Below are 8,869 nucleotides of genomic sequence, written 5' to 3'. Positions count from 1 at the left end.
TTTCATTAAAAATTGCATTTTGGAGGCTATGTGCATCACTGGGCTGGATTACAGTTCGATTGGAAATCAGGTACTGACATTATTCTTTAAATTTATGATAATTACAGCTAATAGAGCAAGGGGTTATGGGAATTGGAGTATTGAAGGGTTGTAAGGTTAGAAGGCTTTGTTTATGGGTATTTTAGTCTGAAGATGACTAACTTGCATTTACTTGCATTTGATGGGTTGTGGTAATATACTCAACACTAATGGATAAGTTGGTGACATAGGATATAGGAATAAAATTGGGTTTAATTATTCAGGATGGTTAATGGATTTGTTTAGGTTATATTACGAATTACAGGGGGGGAAGCCTATATAACTTATAAAGTCTAAAATAGGATAGTTCACAATAAAGGAATTTAAAAGGGCTTGATATAGGGGAAAATTGATTAAAATAGTCATTTTTTAATCAAAGTAGGGTTAGAGTAGTGTTAGGAGAGACTAATGGCAGATGTTAGTACACCTTTCTCACATACGGATTCAGCAGAAAGACATCATCCAGCAGGGTGATTATGGCATCAGAGATGAAGACGAATACGAGCAGAAACGACGATGAAGATTAATCCAGAAGAAGGAAGGAAAACCGGGATGTCTGGGAACTTAAGGAGAAGAGGATGATGAAGATGAGTGATTGATGAGAGGTCATGCATGGGTGGATATGACTCTGTGATCAGAAGGAAGTGGCAAGAGAGGAAAGAAGGGTACACGAGATTTGATCTCTGATGGAAGTTGAAGATGAAGAAAGCGATGAAGATTTGGAGATTAAAGGTGCTTTATTTTCAAGAGGAGTTTGTCCTACAAGGACTGGCACAGAAGAAAAGTAAGAAGATGATGGAAGATGATATTTCGAGGACAGAACTTAGAACTAAGGTTGAAGAATACTGATAGGTCCACAACGAGAAGAACCGGACGAAGAAAACTCTATCAAATACAACTTATAACTGGTGGTGGAGAAGAAGAAAAGAAGTGTTGGTTATGAAGAATCAGAGTGAATCAAATCAACAATCACTGTTACAGCTTTAACTGAACAATATCAAAGGCAATTGTACCAACCAAGGGGGGACCAGATGTTCCATATCGACTGTCAGTTTCTGGACAGACACAGAATTGGAGAAGAAGAAACAGAGGAAGATACAGGGGCAATTCAAGATCACCTGTTAGTACCTAAAAGAGATGAAGGGGGGTGCATTGCTGAGAGCATCGATTAGAGAAGAAGAGAAAAATAGCCAACAATTGAAGTAAAAACAACTGACCATTAGAAGTGATAGTGAATAGGGGAAAAACTTATCTGGGTTCAGTCTAAAGAGGTTAAACATATCACTCTGTAAAATAAACTAATTAGGTTAGGATAGGGATTGGAAGTAGTAAAACAGTTTAATTACTCTTAAGGAATCAATTGAGCTCTGCTATAGAAGTCAAATAGGAATTAAAAGAGACAATATACCAATGACATTGTGGGAAGAGATGCATGGTGGAAATTGAAGTATTCAATAAGATGCACACTAGACGACTGACTGTCTGGTAGAATATTTTACGAAGTAGGGTTTTTTGGGAATCATTTGCTTAAAAGATAATATCATAGGAAGGATGATAATGTATTAGATTACCTGTTAGACAATCTGTCTGGGAAAAACTTAATAGGGGTGACTGTTATTTTGGGTTACATTCTTACACTAAGAGATTTGAGGTTAGGCTAAAAGGTGTTTAGTCGGTTTTGCCAAGTCTGTGTGTAATGAGTCAGAAGCAGGTGGGGAACTTTCCCAATCACATATTCCAAAAATTTGGTGGTAAGGAATTTTGTCAATAAATCAGTGGGAAAAGGTTTTAAATGTTATGAGAGGAAAGATTAGATTAAAATAAGTTAGGGGTAGGTTAGGTTGAAGGGACTCTGAGACAGTAAGCTAAGTTTCAAAGTTAGTAGTAAGACAGAGAGAGAACAGTGAGGAAGGACATTTTAAAGTTTAGTGGGAAGATATGGTAGGAGTTTAAATCGGTTAGGAGCAGATGCATTGAGAAAGTATGTGTTGCTGAATGATTTGAGGGTGATTGAGTATCTATATTTACAGTTTCCAGCAGGGAGATCAATGTCATTATAGGTGTATTTTGTGTAATCAAAAGTTTAAAGTTTAGAGGTAGAACTGAAAGGGGGAAAAAGTGACACTAGTGGTGATTTGATGGAAGTACAAGGAAAGAGTTCAGAGCTTAGGGGAAAACTAGGGATGAGGTAGTAACAATAATGACATCAACACGTGAGTCTATTAAAATAACAGGTAGAAGTAATTTAACTCTTTCAACATTGATAGTTATTAAAGCCATAAATATAGCGCATTTGATTAAGGGTCCAGCATCAATTATAGGGGGAAAATACTGTTATGAGGGGTAGGAGAATAATAATTATAATATGCCATTTAGGATGATGACGTTTCTTTCACAAAGAGAGAGAGAGAGAGATAATTAGGGAGGATAAGTATTGTTAGCAGGATCAGAAGTAGGAGCTGTTGCACCTACTCAAATAAGGGATTATTTTGCGTAATGTTACAGAGAAAGGTTAGGGGGAATATGTGTACTTATCTAGTGAAAGCATTAGAAGTTGTTCCGGTTAAGAATTATTGGTTAAAGGGCTATGTAATTTGTAAGGTGATGCTTATAATGGAAGATTTGAAGTCTGTAAAACTTTCCACAGTCACAGAGGGAGTTAAGGATAAGTTTATTACAGTAGTCACTCCAACAGGGAATAATCGAATAGGATGTTGGTAGTTTCCCACTAGAGGGAATTAAGGGTTTTAATTCATCAACTAAATCAACAACGTTATGGTAACTTTGGGAAGGGATTAATGATACGATGGTAATAGCAAATGTAGGAAGGATGACAACAACTTTTCTGAAATTAAAGGAGGCAGTAAGAGAGACTCAGGGGTTTAGGTTACGACGAATAGGGTTAAAAAAGCAGAGCAGATAGTTGTAGAGAGCAATATAGATTAATCTGAAATGGAGAAGAGAGATTCATCATGGAAGCTGCAGGATGAGGTCTTTTGATTTTGATGACAGAGGGGGGGGGCATCTGATCAGTGCTGCTCGTTCCTCTGTTGTGGAAATTAGAGATAGATTAACTCATTCTGTAAGAATCAGTGAGGAATCTTGAGGGTTGATGTCTGTTGGGGATGCCAGCCCAGGACGTGTTAGACGGTCGCGCGGCCTCTGGCAGGTGTGGGTCAGGGTTATGCTTTGTCATGACTGTGGTGTCGGCAACAGTCATTAACAGATAAAATAATGTAGTTGTCAGAACAGTAGGGTTTAAGTGTTCTTGGGTGAATGGATTACCCTATGGGAATTGTTAGATGTAAAGTCAGGTAACAGTGGAAACCTGAAGTATTCAGGTGAAATATTGAGGGATAAAAGTTGTTGTTGTTCTAATAAAACATATGAGGTAAAGGGTATGTTTATGGGAATATCATATTGGGATGCTATATGATAACTTTGGATAAGCATGAACATAAGGTTAGAGATGACAAATATAATGTAATTTTTATGTACCAGGTAGTAGAAAAGCAGGACTTTGATGGTTAAAAGATTAGCTTTTGACTGACAATGTGACTATGGGGAATTTTAGAGATATTTAGGGGTTTGGGGGTGATAAAGCATATATATACTTATATTAGGGATGGACAGGATTTGGTTACATGTCAATGTTGAAGCTTCCATATGAGGTTTTACCATTATAAGAGGGATAGCATTGGACACAGCTAAATCTAGGGTTAAAAGGGTGACATGGCGACATGTCATAGTCTTCAAGCCTATCATTGAAGGGTAAGTCTAAGGGAGAAGGGGGGACTTCATTCATGGTATGGTGTAACATTTGGGAAGATCATATTGATAAATATTAGTTATACTTTGAGTCCAGATAGTTCAGATAAGATCACTGGGGTTATAGATGCATTATAAGGGATGCATTTGAAATGATTTGGTTGCAAGATCAATTAGGCCCAGTAGGGGCAGTGATGGGTCAGATTCTAGTTTAAGCTTTGATAACACTGTGTGATGTTTGTACTGACTTTTGAGAAAGTTATGAGATTGAGATAGGTTGGAGAAGTGGTGCCTGGAGACAACACTCAGATGCCGGTGTGGACTGTTCCTGATCTGGATAAAGATGGACAAGTGGAACTGAGGGATAAATATCATTTTGGATTATTTGATGATTTTTCAAATTGTTTTTTCCAATATTAGTATGATTTTTAGTATGATTTATGAATCAAAGGGGGGAATGGATAATGTGATTCATGCATCATTTATGTATCATTTTTTAAATTCTTAGGTGAAATTGAGGTTTAATTTGAAAGTGGTTGTTTTGCAAAGGATACTGTTTGGTCGTTTATTTTCTTGTCATTCCAGAAGCATTTGGGGGAACATGTGACTCAAACAAAGACAATATGAAGGGACAATATGACTGGAGGAGATGAAACAAGGAGGGTGTGACTGATTCCATCATCAACAAGTCCATTGGAGGAGGGGACTACAGGGAGAGGAAGTGTAGTGGACTACATTCCAGTGTCTGCAATGAAATATAGACATATTTGATGTGTAATACATAATTGTGTCATATTCTTAGGTATTGATTTTAGTAGAATGATGTTTGATGTTATTGAATGCAGATGAGGATCTTAGATGCTTTTCTTTATTTCGATGGGGTTAGGGACAGAAGGTCTAGGAAGGGAGAGATTCATTGTACGATTCGATGGGTGGACCAGCCGTACAATGGATATTTCTGGATAGGATTTTGTTTAGAGGGGAAACATGTGTATTTAATGGCATCATAGTTTCAAATGTCTTAACATGATTTATGAGTTTATCTGGAGTACTGCGGTGGTTGCCTGGGGCAGAGGAACCGTGAGAGAATTTTACTGTCTTGATTGATATGGATGGATGGCTGCTGGACAGTTTTTCGCTCTCACACTCCATAAAGATTTATTCATAATTCATAGTAATGTGTTCACACTTCGTCAACAGTTATTCATATTTCATAAGAAAGGTATTTACACTCTAGAGGAGAATGTTTTTGGGTTTAAGGTTAAGAATATTCAATGAGATAAATGGTTAATAGTCATAATCTTATTCTGTTTGTTTTCGAGACGTTTATTTCGTCTCGAAAGGGGGGAATATCGTATCTGAAGATTATGCCTTTGTTAAATGTTTTTCATGACGAAATGGAATGTTGGTTGTTCAGGCCAGAGGGGGGAGGTTTTATGATGTTATTTGAAATGTGCCGCTTGGAGGGTGACGCCCGAGGGGAGACTGGTGATTGGCCAGAAGAAGGGAGTAGCCCCTCCCTTTGCATTGTTTATAAATAGGGGGTAAACGATGAGACGGCAGAACGGCCATAACAATCTGACGAGTCGTTCTCCGGACAACGCGTGTCTGTAAATTTATGCTGTAACCTCGTGGTATGAATAAAACTTCTAACATGATGCAGCATAACGGACTCTTTGTTGACAGCAGTAATTGCCACCATTCATCATATACTACACTAGCTAGCCCTCCATGCCATTGACCTGCCAGACAATCTGCAAATCTGAGGGTCAAAACCACCAGATATATGCAATATAAACTAAATGTTACCAAAAACAAAACAGGTGATAAAAAACAACAATAAAAACCCTTGAACATATCTAAATATGTACATATTTACAGAGCTCGTACCATTATACAATTAAAAGAGAACATGTATATTTCAATATGCACAACAATACGTTACCATTAAAAGGACCAGAGAATGTGTGATTCAGTGGCAGCATCAGGAATTTCTCACAGAGGGTGGTTTGGTCATTGCGTAGGGGTGTTTGCAATAATTCAATAATATATTATGTCACAAGCAATAACAAGCCTATACCTGTTTAGAAAAAAAGCATTTCATGTATTCGGTATTGTTACACTGATCCACATTTACCAGAGGGTTCAAATTGCAATGAGTTGGAGGCTGGATAGCTTTGTCAGCATAGGCCTACAAAACACATAACAGAGGCTTCACACTTTTATGAGAAGGCTATACATATAATCTACAGTGGTGGGAGAGGTTGGAATGAAGGTCAAACACTCAGTCAAAACAGACTAGATACATGGTGTCAGAAGGCAGTTTTTGGAGCAGTGAGCAATTTATTAACCACTGTGTAATTTTACATTAGTTGCAGGCTAGATGGGATACAGCTTATGTCAAATTGACGTCAAAAGTTTAAACATTTCGCATTTTAACTAACCCTAAACCTTTTCCTAACCTTAACCTAGTTCTCCTAACCTGCTGCGTAAGTTCTCCTAACCCGCTACATAAGTTCCTCATAACCTGCAGCGTAAAGTCTCCTAACCTGCTACGAAAAGTCCATTCTGACATACAGCAGCATACCATCTAGTCAAAACCAAAGAGGAAGGTCCTGCCCCAGGGACATGGAGTGCCAGGGGAAGTTGATCAGACACATTGGTCCCACACTGATGTCACTTCAATGTTGTGATTTTGAACAGATTTAGCGTTCAACATGTAAAAATGAAGTGGATTATGAACAGGTTCTGAAAGAGGAAGCATTAACTTCTTGAGAAAGGAAGGTTAGCTAGAAAGTCACAGTCTGAATGCCACATGAATGTAGCTATTAGAAAGCTGTTGGGGTGATTCCTCACCAAACTAGAACAATAAACATTTAATCCATAGAAGGTTCCTTTGGAGGAAGGATTGTTGACATATGATTGACATTTATATCTTAAAGCATAATTGAGAAATAAATCATTTAAGTTGGAACATTTGTGATATTCAACGACCCCGTTAAAAATCAAGTATGTGGTTCTCGTTAACGGCTGAACAGAACATGACGAGAGGCAGGGAGGGTGTTGTGATGGTAGAAAGATTTTAATTGAACATTGAGCATTGATCAATGCCTACTTATGAAGCCAGTGGCCGCCAACTTCTTAACGTTTTGCTACACTGTTCCTAATGAACACAACCCTAATTCCAATCCAACAGGTTGAGTACAACATTATTGAGATGATTGCGATACTAAAGTTGAATGTTATTATGACTATTTGACATATTATGACTTTTTGGTATATGACCCTGTTCGTGGGACAATTTGCAGGAGTATAAAGCAGAGGCTCCTATCATCAGCTCTTCAGTCATCCCAGATATAACAGCTGCCATAGAGGTCAAGGCTACAATCAAAGCCGCAGTTAAACTGGACAACCTTCTATTCAACTCATTCACAGGCAGACAGGAACACTCCATTTTCCCCATGATTTAAATCAGTCTTCCAATTGTGCGACTGGATGTGAAGTGTTTCACTTCTAAACATTGATCATTGGTGGGGTCATCTAGTGGATTGGGCTGTCACTTGTCCTTTCTGTCCCAAAAGGAAGTTCTCTGTTATGGACTTCACTTTTCTTGTCCTTGACTGTGTGTTCCTGCAATCTATGTTGTGTTTACATTTGAAAGTCAAAAAATAAAGCTGTCCAAAAAAAAGCAGGTATTTGACCGGTCTGTTTAATAATGGCCATATCAGGTATAAGTCTGTTTCGTATATGGTCATTTCCTCTGGTGCACAGCTCAAATGGTAGGAGATCTGCCAATAAATCAAAGCCAAATTACCTTAGATATTTTGCTGTGGAAGCTGCATGTATTTCTGACACAAGCATTTCTGAACATGGCCATATTGGGCTTGTAAATGATCTGTTGCTTTGGTTCGCTTCCTGTAACTCTGTCATGGACCATATAGGATCAAATTGGAGTTTCAAGAACAGCTCAGCAGATATCATGAAGCAATCCCAGGGGGTCATAAAGCAATCCCAATTGACTTTAGGGTGCGTGTATTTCTGACACCCAGTTTCGGATCATGGCCATGGTTGGAGGTCACTGAAAGGGGGTAATAATTTGAATAATTTGGACTACTTGTTTGTCCAAGATCTGTAAACCTTGCTGAAAAACACAACACGTGCCCATTTGATACAAGTGTTTAGCCCTCAATTGACTTTACACTGCATGCTGAAAAGTGAAGACATGATACCTATACTGTAGAACACAGAGAGATCCGATACAGGCCAGCACATTATTCTGACCTTATTAGTCAACCATGAGGTCCTCACATTGCTGACACCGTAATAGATTTACAGCAAGATATGTGACCTGGAAAATTAGATCTGAATTAACCGAGCCAAGATTGGTTGTTTTGTGGATCCATGCCACAGCATCTGACATTTCATTTCCAGATTTAGATTTTTACTGGCTGTGACATTTTAATGGATTGAATCATGGGGGGAAAAAAAGACGACTTGAGCCAAGGCGCTGGGGTGTCTCATCCAAACTCCTGTCTGTGGTGATAAAACTACATTGTGAGCACAGACTTAGTCGTTTTTAAGCACCCTTAAAATGTATTGGATCAAGAGTTACTATTCGATTCCCCGATGGGCCCAAAACAGTTTTATAATGACAGTTTACTCAACTGCTTAATGACATCTGACAGTTAATAACAGTATATCAGGGGCCTGCAACTCGTTATGGATGGCCCATCCACATGGTTTGCAGGCTCTTGTTCCATCCCAGCACTAACACAGCGGCTTCAGCTAAATCAACTTGTTGTAAAGGGTCATCCCACTGGGCACATCACATCATTTCAACGTGGATAATTAGGTAATATTTGGTTGAGATGTTGATCAATGATTTTACAACCTATATTCACCCACTCAAAAAGACAGCCAAAATATAGCTGAATTTCCAATTCGTTATCATTATGCTTTCAAACATCTAAAAGCAGAACCAAATTCCAATGAAAAAACAATGTCAGATTTTTGGTTTAATGTC

This window comes from Coregonus clupeaformis, unplaced genomic scaffold (genome assembly GCF_020615455.1).
Source record: "Coregonus clupeaformis isolate EN_2021a unplaced genomic scaffold, ASM2061545v1 scaf3526, whole genome shotgun sequence".
Taxonomy (NCBI): domain Eukaryota; kingdom Metazoa; phylum Chordata; class Actinopteri; order Salmoniformes; family Salmonidae; genus Coregonus; species Coregonus clupeaformis.
The sequence above is the reverse complement of the archived record's forward strand: the minus strand, read 5'-3'. Positions refer to the sequence as shown.